This window comes from Haemorhous mexicanus, chromosome Z, assembly GCF_027477595.1.
Source record: "Haemorhous mexicanus isolate bHaeMex1 chromosome Z, bHaeMex1.pri, whole genome shotgun sequence".
Lineage (NCBI taxonomy): Eukaryota > Metazoa > Chordata > Aves > Passeriformes > Fringillidae > Haemorhous > Haemorhous mexicanus.
The window spans coordinates 28574420-28589647 of NC_082381.1; positions in this window are offsets into that span (position 1 = coordinate 28574420).

Genomic DNA, 15228 nt, shown 5'->3' on the forward strand with positions numbered 1-15228 from the left:
GAGCCCGTATCAAATAAGCACAGTAATTACAGAGGCGAGCTAGACTAGCCTGGTTATTTGGGTCCCACTGGGGGTCAGCCTGTGCGATGGCATCATCCACTGCAGGTACATTAGGTCCAGCACCCCCCGCTGCTGGTGGATGTTCATCCTCCCACAGCTGCCGAGCTTTCTGCAAAAGCATTTGTTTCTCTGATGATCCAAACAAAATCCCCAAAAGAAAATCCCAGTCCTTCCTTGTATAATCCATATTTCCCAAATATTCCTCTATCTTTCCCCCACCCCTATAGGATCATCCAAATATGGGGGCAAGTCTTTTTTCAACCCTCTTATGTCCTGGGGAGTAAGTGGTACAATTACAAACCCAGACCCTTCCCCTTGATCCCCCAAAGGAACTTGGCAGAGTGGCATCTGGTGTACTCCTGTCTCTTGGGTCTGGGGGGCTTCTGATGTCCTAAATTGAGTTCCTCTTCTAGTTCTAGGGGGAGATACAATATGCTGCTCCCCTCCCCCCACACCATCATTATTCTCAGGTGGAGCCGTAGGAACAACATTTTCCTGCTCCCCTTGCACCAGGAGTTGAGGATACAGGGGACCTGCAGCTGGCCCTGGGTCAGCTGGCAACACTGCAGGACAAGATGGGGGAAGGTGCTGAAAAACATCCCAATCCTCACCGTTTTCCTCTTCTCCCATTTTCCTTAATACATTGATTTCTCCTGTTGCTTGTCTAATCCACATCAACCCACATTCCCTTTCAATCCTTCTTTTGCAATTCTCCTCTAAATAACTCCACAAAATTCAACACAAACGAATTCTATCTGTTCCATAAGGTGGCCCCCTTGGCAACTCATACTCTGGCCACACAAAATAAAAATATTTTACCCTGATCTCCATACTTTCCTCTGGGTGAATGTATAATCTGTTCCAAGACCTCGGCATTCTCCCCAAGGGACTCTCCGGGGGTATTATGGGATCGCCATCCCTTTTGCCGGGCCCCCTTCCTGGCTTTATCTTTGCAATCCTCCATGGGTGCCCTCTCAGGATTACCTGTGCTACCCTCCATGGGTGCCCTCCCAGGTTTGCTCCCCGAAGATCCCGTTTTAGTGACCGGTGAGATTTTCAGTGGTCAGTCCCTGTGGACTCTTCACGGAACCCCCTGGTCCACCACTCGTCTGTCTCCTGGACAGTCTCGGGAACCCAACCAATCGCGCGGAGCCGGCCGCCACCAAGGGGAGCTGAGCACCCACACCGGGTGAGGCGCACCTCCAGCTCCGCTCACTGCCCACCGCCCCGGACGGTGGAAAGATCCCAGAAGAACCCCCAGTAGTTAGGAAAATTAATCCACAAACACCAGAGGTTTATGTCCAAAAAGGAGACAGAGGAGTCCTTTCTGGCTATATTTGAATAAAGGAGAGCCCACGGGGCATTTTTGGAGGACGCAGCCTCCTTTCTATCCTAATTTCCCAGCCGCATTTCCCCTCTCTCTTTCCCCATTGGCTGAGGTACTTGAGAGGTACAGACTCCCCGATACACCTGATACCAAAGATTTCCCAGAGATTTCCCTCTAATGTATAACCCTCCCTTTTAATTTTTAATTCTTAAGGAATTTAAGGGTTTTTCTTCCCCATTGTTTCTTTCATCTCTCAATCTCTAATTTCGTTTATCAGCAAACCTAAAGTTTACTTGTAAAAGCAAATCTCTTTTTCCATTCATCAATCAGTGGAATCCTTCTCATTGTTTCTTTTATCTCCTAGAGCTAGTTTTATCTACCAGCAGACCCACAGCTTGTTTGTAAAGAAAAATCCACTATTCCTCTCAGCCTGAATCCATGTTGGATGTCTTGGCTGCCCCACTCCTCCTTTGGTTTTGTCTTCAAATGCCATTGCCTTCTCTGCCTCAACTAGAAATACCACAGCTGTGCCAAAACCAGCCAGTGGGCCATATTCCAAAGGCAGCGTGGTCTGGAGAGGATGAATGAAGAAGAACCTTCTCCACTTACAAACCGTACCAAAGAAGCCCTAAGTGCGACTTAGCACCAGTTAAAAACATCTGACAATTCAGAGGAAAATGCCGAGGTTTCTGAAGGGGTCAGAAGGAGGCGAATCTTCCAAATGAGCTGATGTTTCAAAAACTTTATTTACTAACAATCCTACTCTAGAAACCTATACTATAAACCTACTCTAGAAACCCAAACTACTCAACTATCCTACTCTAGAGTCCTACTCTACAATCCTAATCTAAGTTGGTTATGGAGATAAGATCTTGATTGTTACATTCTTCTTCTCCACTCCTCCTCCTTCCTCTTCTTCACTGAGTTGATGAGTGGTGCCAGGGTGGACGCTGGCTTGGCTGAAGTAACAAATGGATGCTGTCCACAGGGGAAAAAAATACAACAAAGAACAGTGAACCATGACTTTGCAAGCTCAGTGCTTACAGAGTCAATCAGGATTCCTCTGGGACCGAAAAAGACCCAGAAAGAGGAGCAATGGGACCATCTGTTCCCCAATTGTCTTGAGCAGGACCTTGCCATCACAAGCAAAAGTGGCCCAGAATCCCATTCATCTGTTTATTGTGATGTCTTCATCTTTCTGGGATTTTTCCCCTGCCTGTGCTCTAGAAATGGTGCTCTCCTTCCCTGGGATTTATATCTTTCAGGAAACTCCAATGACTCACTTAGGTCCCTATCCTTGAAGAACAGGCACTGTGCTGATTTCCACAGGGACAGAAAGCAGTGTCTACCTTTCCATGTCCTGCCCCTCCTGTGCTGGGGGGCACCTTCCTTGCTAGCAGAGCCAGCCCAGTGGCAATGGGTCCTGCAGTTCCCTCTCTGCCACACAAGCTGGCAGTGACCCTGGGGCAGTTCCTATCTGCTTGAGCATGCCAGGCAGCAGATGGGGCTGGGACAAGTCCCTCCCAGCTGTCCCTGTTTGTGTGTCAGAAACCCCAGAGGGTGGGTTGGGGGGCACAAACCAGGAGCCCCTCAGAGGCTCACAGTGAGCCCCCCACAGCCCCTCCTGCCCACAGCCAAATCTCTGACCCCTCCGCTGGGACTGGCTTCCTTGGGTTCCCCCACCATCATTTCATGTCTCTGTACCCTGCATTGCTCTACTTCAATTCTTTTGCCATTGGATAAAACTGAGCACCCCACCAAATTACAAAAGTGCACGACAGAAACAGTCAGAAAACAGAGCACCTCTCCTCTCAAGAAATGCAGAGAGAGTTGGAGTTCTTCAGTTTTGTAAAGAACAAGCCCAAGGGAGACTTTATTGCAAATTTTTAGGACTTCAGAGTTGTTTTGAAGAAAGTGGAGGACACCTTTTTAACAGGGCCAGGTACAATAGTATGTGGACATATATTTTAAAACACAAAGGGCATCTAATCAGAGTAGGTCTAAGGAAGAACTTGCTTACTCAGAGCATGGTGCAACACTGGCACAGATTTCCCCAAATCCTTGTAGGTACCCCATCCCTGGAATCCTTTCCAGGTCAGGTGGCAATGGGCTCTGAGCAACCTGATCTCTGTAAAGCTGTCCCTGCTCATTGCAGGACACTTGGACCAGAGGACCTTTACAGAGCCCTGCCAGCCCAGCCCAGTCTAGGATTCCTCACAGTTTTCATTTGAAGAACACCAAGAGTGCAGGTGAGGAGGAAGGCGGCTCATCTGATGCCTTGCACTCCAGTGGAACAGGAGCCCATCCCTCAGACCCTGTTCCACCTGCAGCCCCTTCACATTTTACCTGCAGGAGCTCCTTGGCAGACCAGCGCCGCGCCTCATCTCTCTGCAGACAGCAGCTCAGGAAGTCTCGCAGGCAAGATGAAAATAGGTTGGGCTGCCACAGCTTTTGTCTCCCTCCTGTGGCTATCAGGAGTTGAGGCTGCGGAAAAAGGAAACACCAGGCTCCAACGTGCTTCATTCCCATCTGTAACTGCTCTCCCAGATCCCATTGGTTAAGCTCCACTCTGCAGTGGCAGTTTCTGCCCTGGCAGAGACCCAGAGATGACTTTCCTTTACCAACCAAAAACCCAAACCCCGATGCAGCCACAGCTTTTCCAACATTCAGCACATCTTGCCTTGGCAGCTGATTTCATTGACTGATTTCTAGTTTGTGGGGACTATACCACCAAAAGCACATTTCCTTCCCTGAGGATTCACACCAGGATGACAGGCTTTTGGGAAGAGGGACTTTGCTGAACTAACTCTACTGTTTCCAAGGATTAGGACATGAAAGGTATCTCTGCAGTGCTTGTCGTTCCTTTACGCACAGTTGCCATAAAACAAAACTCAGCAAGCTTCTTGCTTTGTTCTTGACAATAGTGGTAATGGGAAGGAAAGAAAGGGAATCCACCAGGTATTCCTCAGGTAAAGAAACAAACATTTAAATCTCAAATTCCACACAGACACGTTAAGATGCACGCACAAAGTACTGGGATGAAAATGGCTGCTTGGGCACACAGGAGCCACCTGCAGCTCTGTCTCTCAGCAGTCTGACAATTTCAGGCTTTCCTTACATGGAAAAGAAAAACTTTTCATTGTCAAATCAGAAGGAGAGGTTCCATCCCTGTTGTCACCCTCTGCTCATTTGCCTACTCAAGTCAATACATTAATGGTAGGCCCATCCCAGAGAGTGCCAGGGAACAAACAGGAGGTTTTGACAGGCTCTCCCTCACCAGGCTCTGGCTTGGTGACGTGGAGAATGTGGCTTGGGCTATGAAAGAAAAGCGGTCACTGAGGGTTTCAGCAACACTGCACAAGAAACAGAAGATACTCTGTGGCCTTTACACCCTCATGCCCAGCTTTCAGGCATGTTTCCCAGTGAGAAGAAACTGCACAAGGCATTATGTTCCTCTCTAAAAAACAGTACTCTACCAGCTTGGTTGGGTTTGGGCTTCTTCTCTTCATTTCTGGAAATGTAACAGCAGTTCTGAGAGGCTTGCGTTGTGGTTTTAGGGGCATCTTCACAGACAGACAAGTGGGAACACTTGAAACCCAAAGCAAATATTGCCTGAGAAGAGTTGGGGAGTGTTTGCCTGTGCTAAGGCTTGAGCTCTCTGGCAACCCCCTTCCATGATGTGCAGAAACATCCAGCCGCTCCCCGGAACTCCGTCCCTCTGGGCACACAGGCATCTGGAAACACCTGACGATTCCAGCCTTTCTCCTGCTCAAGAGAAGCTGAGCTCCAGTTTCTTCAGCAAAGCCAAGGATGCTCACTTCCATGCAGCTGACAGTGTTCATGGAGCTCAGCAGGTCTTTCTGATACTCCTCAGGCCAAGGAATTACAGTGTAGATTGGCAAGACATGGGCTGAACATTATCCAATGTGGTTCATGTGGAACCAAGTTCTAACGCGCTGACAAGCCAGAGGGAGAGAGCTCATTCTGCTTTTGCAAGATGGTATTTAGAAACATAAGACACAGACTTGGAACTATTCAAACCACAACTTGCAGAATCCATCTAAAATAGACAAAACTAACAACAGCGAGAGGCCTTGGAGTCTCCATAAAAATGCCCACCACTGTAATGATAACTCTGTGCTCGTGGTACTGAAAAAGATGACCAAAGAGACTTTGCTATTATCCTCTTCAACCCAGAGGAGAATTTCAAAGCCTGAAATGGCAATGCACTCCCCTTGAGTACAAATAATTTATGCAGCCTTCTTTCCTTTTCCCATACCACCAGAGGTCACAAAGGGGGTTTTATCCTGTCCCTCTGCAGCTGTGCTCAGCCACTGGACATGGTGGGGAGCTGGAGTCCTCACTGTCATTGGAACTGTGCAGGCCAGGGATGGCCCTGCTCCTGTGGTAAAGGAACACAGCACCAGTGTCCACTGCCCACGTTGGATCCCAGCCCAGGCACCTGGCTGCAAGCTCATCATCTTGTTACAGTACCAAGAAACAGCCATGGGTTTGGTGTACAATTCTAAGTGCAGTCAGAGAAAAACACATCCTGAACTAATCTAGGCCACCCACACACATGACTAAACAATGTACAGATGACTTGAAAGCCTGAAAGTTTTGAAGACCCACAGGATTTGGAAAAGATGCTACAGAATGGAGGAGAAGGGCTGTGTTTAAAAAATGAAAAAGAAAGCAGAACTCCTTGGGCATTGCTCTTTTTTTTTTTTTTCTCTTTCTCTTTTTCTTTTGCTTTTTTTTAATTTTGCTTTTGCTTTTTCCTGTTTTCTTACTTTTTCTATACAATTGAAACTGGGAAGGTCTAACCTCCATTTCAAAGGATATTTATCACATGTCTAACCTCTGCACTGAAAAATTCTTGTCCTTCAGAAACAGAGCTCCAACAGTGTTCAAAAAACAAGTGAGAAATGACAGGCATTGCTGGTGGCCAAAATGGCAGGTTTCTGAACTGGTTAGGTTTCTGAACTGCCACTTTCCTTTCAGATGCAACCAAAACTAGAGCAGATGCTGAAGTGCTGCAGAGACATTTTTAGAAGGGGACCTTGGTGGAAGTGGTGCCAGCAGATGGCAATGGGATTTTGTCCAGCGGAACCCAGAACATGGGACAGGTGAGAAAGACAGAGGGATCAGGGAGTATTTGCACCTTACCAAGACAGGAGTGGCATTCCAGTAAGGAACTTCTCGTTCCACCATTTCAATGCCCACGATTCCAAAAGACCATATGTCCACTTTGGGGCCATATGGTTGACCTGTCAGCACTTCAGGAGCCATCCACCCAGGAGTGCTGGCCACGGAGCTCCGCCTGCTCTGCTCAGGGGTGAGCCGAGCAAAGAGGCCAAAGTCAGCTGTGGAGAAAACAACAAACCATGAAAGCCAGCTCCAATTAGGAAACCAAGCAAAAGAATTCCCCCCTCTCAGGCTAAGAAGGTACAGTTGAATCTCCTGGAGAACTGGAGAATTCCTTGAGGCTTTAGCCAAGGAAGTATGGAATTGGCCATTTCCAAAAACACTCAGCAGTGCTCACAGCAGTGGACTTTATTCCCCTGAAGCTTAAGATTGTAGCTCCCTCTGCATGGAAGGGACAGAAACGCCACTCTTGACTTCTTGGGGTTCCGTATACCTCTGTGCACGTTCCAAGTGTGCCTTCAGCTCACAGCAGGGTCCCTGCACTTCCACCAGCACCATTTTTGGGGAGCTGGCAGTCACTGAAAGCAGCCCCACACCCACATCCCTGGAATGCTGCACCTGGCCAAGAATATACTGACCCAGCTTGACAGAGCCATCGGTTCTGAGAAGGATGTTGCCACTCTTCACATCTTGGTGGATCACGTGGTTTGAGTGGAGAAAATCCAGTCCTCGCAGGCACTGAGAGAGAAAACAGAAACAGGAGGGCAAAAATTAGTGATGTCATTTCATCACACAAGAAAGGCAACAAAGAATCTAAAAGATCCCTTTTCCTGGGGAATGGAGAGTAATGGCAGAAAACAGTGCTACTGAGAGGAAGAGCTTGCAGCTCCAACACCTGCAGAACTGGACCTTTCTAGGGAAAGGCATGTCAGCTTTTGAAAGAGCACCAAGCACCTGCTCTTGTAGACTGTCCCCTGCAAACCAGCCAGGATGACTCCTGCTGCAATGGACGTGCTGTTACCATGCAGAGGACAAAGGAGGGGTTTTGCCAAAGAAGAAGAAGTCCCTCCCTTTGGTGTGAAGCGGATCACTTTTGGGTGGGAGGCTGCATGACAAAGGTTTTATTGCTGGCCTCAGCACAGACTTGGAAGTATCACAACAGTCACCTTCCTGAAGGAAGGAGCTTCAGCAGGAGATAGGAGTACTGGCACTGAAAACAGCGAGGGCAGGGGCACTGGCAGGCCTTGCACTTGAGATGCTTTTACTTGCCCATAGCATACCAGCAACACAGAAACAAAGCTTGGCACAGGAAATTAATCCACGTCTGAGCCCCTGTTTCCCAGACAATCCTGCCCAAGCCCTTGGAAACACAGATGGGATTGCTGACCTCCTGACTGATGGCTGCCATCTCATCTTCACACAGGTAGGTCTTGCTGATGACATCGCTCAGAGTGCCTCCGTCCATGTACTCCATAACCAGCCAGAATTGCTTTTCCACAAGGTAGCTGAAAGGAGGAAACAAGGGCATGGAGAAGAACATACATGGCTATGTTGCTGTTTGGAAAAGACAGGGGTTGATTCTCATTTTCAGGTCCCTTTGAGACAAGGCCAGAAGAAAATGAATAGACATTGCCTCTTGGCTGTGCATTGTTTGCAATCTGTGCAGTCTCAAGGAGAAAGGCCCAGCTGTGAAAAAGGAAATGTCTTAGATGGCCAGCAAGTGAAAAGTGCAGTTTAGTAACAGCCCAGATAAAAAACCTGTCACGCATATTGTTTCTGGAAAAAAGCACCTAGGCTTCCTGGCATGCACAGCAATGGAAAACAGTGGCAACAATCCAAGGGAAATCCTTGTTACTTTATCTGGCCATAAAAAGACACTTGAAAAAAATCCAAGACCCAAAAAAAAGTGGTGGCTGTGAATATAGAGGCAATTGATTTAGTAGGATGTGACTGATCAAAGTTTTTGAATTATTTTCAAAGACTATAGGCCAGGGAAGACTCATGCAGACAGAATGCAATCTCTTCCCATTCACTGGGATGAAAAGAGCAATAATAATTAGCCAATTATTACAGCTCTATTTTCTGCCACTGACTAAAACCAGCTTTTACCTTGCTTGTTTGTAATATGTGAACAAACATTCATGGGACAAAAGAAAACTCACCTGTCTAAACAGCTGAGCAGCTGTGGATTCCTATTCATTTTCACGACCATGAGTTCATTGACTTTTAGTTCCTTCTTCCTCAGTCCTTGAAGATTTATTTTCTTTATGGCCACCTAAAATGACATTGAAAATCAGTAACTTGAGAAGTCAGTGGCACAAGACCACAACGCACATGGAGCAAGTGATTTTGCAATGACACAGCTGAGCTGTGCCAAACTGCCTTGTGATTAGGCACTGCAATAATTGGGGACTGACATTCTAACAGCCCATTTCTCTGCTCCCTTGGGGCCAGTTCCAGGACACATGGGGCCACTGACGTTTTGCCTTGTCCACTTGGAAACAGTGGTGTCTCAAGTATCACCCACAAACCTCTGACCACACTCTCTGCTGCTCTTTCTAGGATTCAGAAGATGTAATCCATGCCTTAATACTCTGTGGATATATCTTGGGCTATAGGCAGGGCTTAGGGCTTTTAGGGACACCCTGCAGATCTCCCTACGTGCAGTTCCCAAGTGCAGAACTGCAGGTGGCTAGGGAGCTACCAGTAACTTTCAGAGGTATTTGCTGGCAGCCAGAAATGAGAATTCAGGACTCTGAAGCTGTAGCCCCAAAGAGCAGTGAGGTGCCCTAAGGCACCACTTTTGTTTCAGCAATGGAGAGCGAGTGAGCGCCTCCTTCTCTGAAAGGAATTGCTGCCCTCCGTGCCTTCTTTCCGGCAGCTGAGGAGGACAAAGTCCCAAATGTATTTCATGGGCTGGCCCCAGTCTGTGCTTCTTGTGCCTTTTCAGCACAGCTCTACCCAAAGCTCCAGCCACAGCTCCCACCCAGCAGAGGGGAAAGCCCCTCAAGAGCAGCAGAGTCTGCAGGGGCTGATGACATTTACCTCTCCTCCTGTGGCATTGATAAGCGCTCTACAAACATCTCCAAAAGTCCTAGAAACAAAACAGAAGCAGAGAAAGGAGAGGCCATTTAGATCTTGCTCTGAAAACCAGCCCACACAGGAGATCTCTGCTGTAAATGCCTAAAAGCTGCAGGATGCAGGAGGGCTCTGCAAGAAGAAGGCAGATTATGCATTTTCTCCTCAAGTGCATGGGCACTGGGCCTGTCACTTGAAGCATTGGAGTTTCCTGCTTCAGCTCCTAAAGACAGCTTCTTCTTTCATCTTGGGTTTCACTTTCTAAACCGTGTGGTTCCTAACCTGACCATTAAGGATTTCCTTCAGCAAACCCATGGGAAAGAAATATTCATGAGGACTTCATCTGAACCTTATCAGGGAGTAGGTTGCTCTTTCAGGCAAGCAAGTTTCTTTCTCTTTTATCAGTGTGCCTGTATGATTTAGAGACATCCAAAAATGCTAAGGAAATCAACACAGAACTTTTCCATGCTTGAGAGACAAGGAGATCTTCCAGGTCCTGTTCCATGATGCAGGCAAGACCTCAGCAGCATGGAGATGTCTCTGACAATGCCTTTGGAGCCCACTCACCAATTCTGAGCAGCACTGAGAGATGGGACAATCTATCCCTAGTGTCTCAACATGTTTGCAGCTGGCCTGACTTCACGCTGGATAGACATTCCACCAGAAAAACACCTGGCCCATGGTTGTGTAGAAGTGCCTGCGGTTGGACTCACCCGCTGCCAATATATTCCAGCTCAGTGTATTTCATAGTGGGATTTTCCATGGGGTTCACCAATCTCCCTGAGGGAAACAAAATGCAAGACACTGACTTAAAAGCAGAGATCCCAGCTTCCAGGAGATACAAAAGGCAGTGCCAGTGCCTGGAGCTCTGAGCCCTTTGTGGTCACCGGGGTAACAACAACAACAACAACCAGGCAGACAGCTCTGAGCACAGATGGCCAGCACAGAGACTGATTTTCTACTGCAGTTCCTCTGGGGAGTCCGAAATGTCCCCGTGATACCAAACTCAGCAGAAACATTTGGTATGGCTGTGCTGACACGTGCACACACTGCACTGTCCCTCAGACAAGAAATACAGCAGACGTACTCAGCAGCTCCAGGGAGTCACCCTCGGTCTCCTGTTGCTGAGCAGCAGCTGGGTCAGCGCGGGAGGTGAACAAACTGCCCTGGCTCCACTTCTCAGGTCGGGGAGCAAAGGCTCCTTTAGACAATGCTGCTGCTGCTGCAGGTTTGGTGACAAAGCCCATGGAGATCTGGGACAAGAGATGAATTTATGTTAGAAAGGTGGCTGGCAGAGATTATCCTGAGATCCCTTTTTGAAATGCAAGCCCGTAGGAAGGTGCTGTCAGCCACATCCAGGGCTCTTAAAATGGATTACTTGGATGTCCACTTTTTAAACTGGATGGATCAAAACCAAAGGCTAGTCTACTCGGGTTCGGGGCCAGATTCATGTTTGGTTTTCATGGATTTTCAGACAGATGACTGCCACTGTCACCATTCCACTTCCTCTCAAGGATTCCTTTCCCCCTTCAAGGCCTGCAGACACAGGTGCAGCTCCTTGTTGAAATGTTCTCTCCTCCCACTGTGTCCTCTTTTCCTGCACCATCTTCAGGTCATACTTAACCTGCACTTCTGGTGGGGATGGTACCTGTACCTCACTCCTAACATGGGGCCCTCCATTGCCAGACATTTGCTGGAAGACTTCGCAGTCTCCCCGGTGAGATGTCAACACTTGCACCTCAAATTAAACAGAAAAATACAGTCAGAGACTACAGCTTGTCCCTGTCAGCCAGGAGTCACTGACTGTAAGGAAAGGGAATGAACAGATTGACAAGGGATACAGACAGCTTGTTTCAGTCCTCCATCTGGATCACCATGTTCCCCTGTAAAAACACCTCAAGAAACAAGGCTCTTCAGCAGCCCCAGGAAATGTCCTTCAGAGCAGCTGTGATAAAGACCACAGCAGGATGGCACTGAGAGGCATCACCCAATTCCCTGCTGCTCTGAACTGGAAAGGCAAGAAGAGCAGAAACCACCAGTTTGCTGACTGCAGTGGCTATCCCTCTTTCACTCACTTGCTCTTCTGGAGCCTGAGGGAGGTGATTAGCTTTTTCTGTAATGATTTTCATTTCTTCCTCCAGCCTCTTCTCCAATGCCTTGATCCTAGCTTCAGTTTTCTGCAGCTCTTCCTGCAGGTATTCCTTGATGTTCTGTGAACAAGGGAGAGGACTCTGTTTCATGAGTGGAGTGGCTGCCATTCTTTCCCTCACCTGGTTTTGTTGATCGCCCCTGTGCTGACTGAGATTCATCTTTTGAATTCCTCTCATGTCATCCTTGTTCCTCCTCTTCACTGCCATGAGGGCACTCTGAGCTTCGGGCAGCTCTGCTTGTGGCTCTGCCTTGATGTTCTGTACACAGTGCAGAGCAAGTGACTGGGAGCTGCAATCAGCCTCAGCTTTTACCTCCTGCAGCCTCCAAATCACATTTATTCAGCCACTTCTTTCTGCTTCCCTACCCACATCTGCTTCCAATGTAACCCTCATGTCCCGGTGCTGTTCTCTGCAGATTCCAAGGCTCTGTGCTTCCAGTGCCTGTGGGACTCCTGGCCTCCTCAGTCCCAAGAGCTCTAGTTTGTGCCCCTCTTCCTGCCCTTTTCTCTGTCACCTGGCCATTCAGGATTACCTGGCCATTCTGCTCTGGCTCTTCCACCTGCTGCCTGAGCTGCTCTTCCTGCTCTCGGGCTGGGAACAGCTCTGCCTGAGTCTGGCACGGCTTCTCTGGTGAAGCAGCCTGCTCCTGATTTTCCTCTAGAAGGAGCTGCAGAGAGAGCAAGAGATGATGGGTTTCAACTTCCTATATGACCTTTGTGGGCTAAGACTCAAAGACTGATGGGCTCACACGTTCCCAAGGCACTGTGCTGCTGCTCTTCTGGGTCATTCTCTGCCCGTGCCAGCGAGGCACAGATTCCAAAGTGACCCTGGCCCTACAATCAGGGGCCATCTGGGACTGAAGCTCCAACAGCCTCTCAGGCAGCTGACAGGGAAGGTGTGGCATGTCTCAAAGGTCTGGTGAGGGCCTCCCTCTGCTTCTGCCACGTCCTGTTTGTCTTTCAGTAGCAACTGACACCCCACCCTGTCTCACAGCTCCATCGTGGCTCTGCAGGGAGTTTCCTGGGTGAGCTCAATCCTTGTGAGAGACACTTCTGGAGCTCAAGTTCACTTCAGTCCTGCACCAGCATTCTTGCCTTACTGACATCTACACTCTTGTTAGAAACTCTGGTCATTCAGGAGAATAGGATGCTCGCAAAGATCTTCTGATGGAGGTCAGAGAGCCTCTATGGCCACCTCAGTGTACAGAGGAGGACCAAGGTGTTTCTTCTCCCTCTTTTGTCAACTAAGAATTCTGACCAGCAGTAACAGAGACTCTCCTAAGGCCCCATTAATGAATGCACTTACACACCCCTGGGGATGCCAGTGAAGGAACCCATGTGTCCTGTAACGCCTGGCATGTATGACCAGAGTCACCAAGCAGCACCTAGACATGGAATTGTTCCACCTCACTTGGACGGGCAGAAAACTAAAGAATTATCTGGAGACTTCAGAGTAGGAGAGACTGGAGGAGGAAAACAGCTCTGAGGAGAAAATACCACCATATCTGGATGGGGAAACATCTCTGCCTGCCCAGAATTGGTCAATGGAAGGTGTCTCTAATCCTCTCCTGAAAGGGATGCTTTAGGTCTTTAGGTGAGTGTTGCACCTCCAACTGCTTTGGAGCAGACGTGGGAAGATTCAATAATGTAAATGTTACATAGCATAGATAGCTAGATACCTAGCTAGCTAGATAGCTATATAGATAGATAGACAGTGAGACAGATATATCTCACTCTTTTAAATTCTCTTTACTGTCCTTTCTGTTGCTGCATACATCCATACTTGGTAGCCATTGCCCTGATCAGCAGCAATCCTGAGATTGCTCTCCTGTTGCTTCAATAAACCACACTCTTGGGGAATCTGGAGCCTGTAAGTCCTTATGGAACGCAATCAGACCCAGAGCATTGCACTGGGAACTGCACTCTTTGTGCATCTGTGCTGGGGCACTTTCTCCTCTTGGACTCAACCACACTGATGGTGCTGAAGTGGCTGTAAACAGAAATGCAGCCTAGTCCCTTCTAGCTCCTCTGATCTCTAAGGACCAGCTGGAATGCAAGGGCACTGATTTCCTGCTCAATTCCCAAACACCACACATACTGATTCCCTGGGCTGCAAAAGGGCATGGGCACAGTTAACCTGAAAGTGATGTGCAAGGCCCTACTGACTGGCCGGGCACCAAAACACATCCTTCGGAACCAACCTCCTTGCCCTCAACTATGTGATCTCAGGCAAAACTACAGCATCATCCAGAAGTGACACCTTGGAAATTAAAATTCAAGCAGAACCAATCCCAGTACTGGAAACAAGCAGGAAATACTGAGGAAAAGCACCTTAGATGGTGGAAAAAGAGAAAATATACAGGGCTCCTCCTCCAAGCAAGTAAAAATAAAACAGCAAAAACCAGAGGGAAATGTCACTACCACGAGTGTCTAATATATTGGGATGCAGTGAGGGGATGCTGAAGGTCCCTCATAAGCTTCCCATTGTCCAGGCTGAAAAACCCCCAGCACCTCCTCACTGGCCTTGTGCTCCACCCCCTCGCCCAGCTGTGGCCTTCTCTGCACACGCTCCAGCCGCTCCATCACTTTCTGCTTCCCAGGGTCTCACCGCTGCACACAGCACTCCAGCTGTGGCCACAGCGCTGCCCAGCACAGGGCGAGGCTCACTGCCCTGCTCCTGGTGCCCCACTGCTTCTGACACAGGCCACGATGCCCTTGGCCTTCTTGGCCACCTGGCCGCACGCTGCCTCATCTTCAGCTGCTCAGGATCACCAGCCCTGCGTCTTTTTGGCCCACGCAGCTCCCCAGCCACAAAGGTGCCCATTTGACTTCTGATACAGCATCTACCATTTCTAGATGGCCTTCCTGTTCCACAACCACATCATCTAAGCATATATCATAAAGTTTGAGGGGAATAGTGTCGAGGATTTTTCTGCAGATTAAGGAGTTTTTGCAGGACAATGGCCATATTCAGCCGATGCACAATCCAGCCTGCTTGGGATAATGGACAATGGACACGTTCACAAACAATAATGGACATATTCAGAAAATGGAGTCTGTATATCCTTGAAAAAGAAGCAAGAAGAGTCAACTGGACTCAGCAAGTTTGTCAGTGAGCTTGGGAAAGTAAGGAAAACGACAGTTCATGGGTGGGACAGAAAACTACAGTCAGACGCGTGAACAATCAGATGATCCAATCAGAATCCTGTCTTAGACGCGTGAACAGCTAGAGACGCGTGGAGAGTAATAAATTAATATAAATATAATCCTTTCAGGGATAATAAATTTGGCTTCACCGGACCATATTGGTCGTGTTGTGATGTCCCTGAACATCCACATCCTGCCCTTTTCCCCAACAGAATGAATTCTAAGTCACTGACTAAATTAAAATGGGCTAACTCAGCTCTACAGGAAATTGCTCTTAGTTACATATTCCGCCCTATCTGCTGTCAGCAAGCAATGTTCT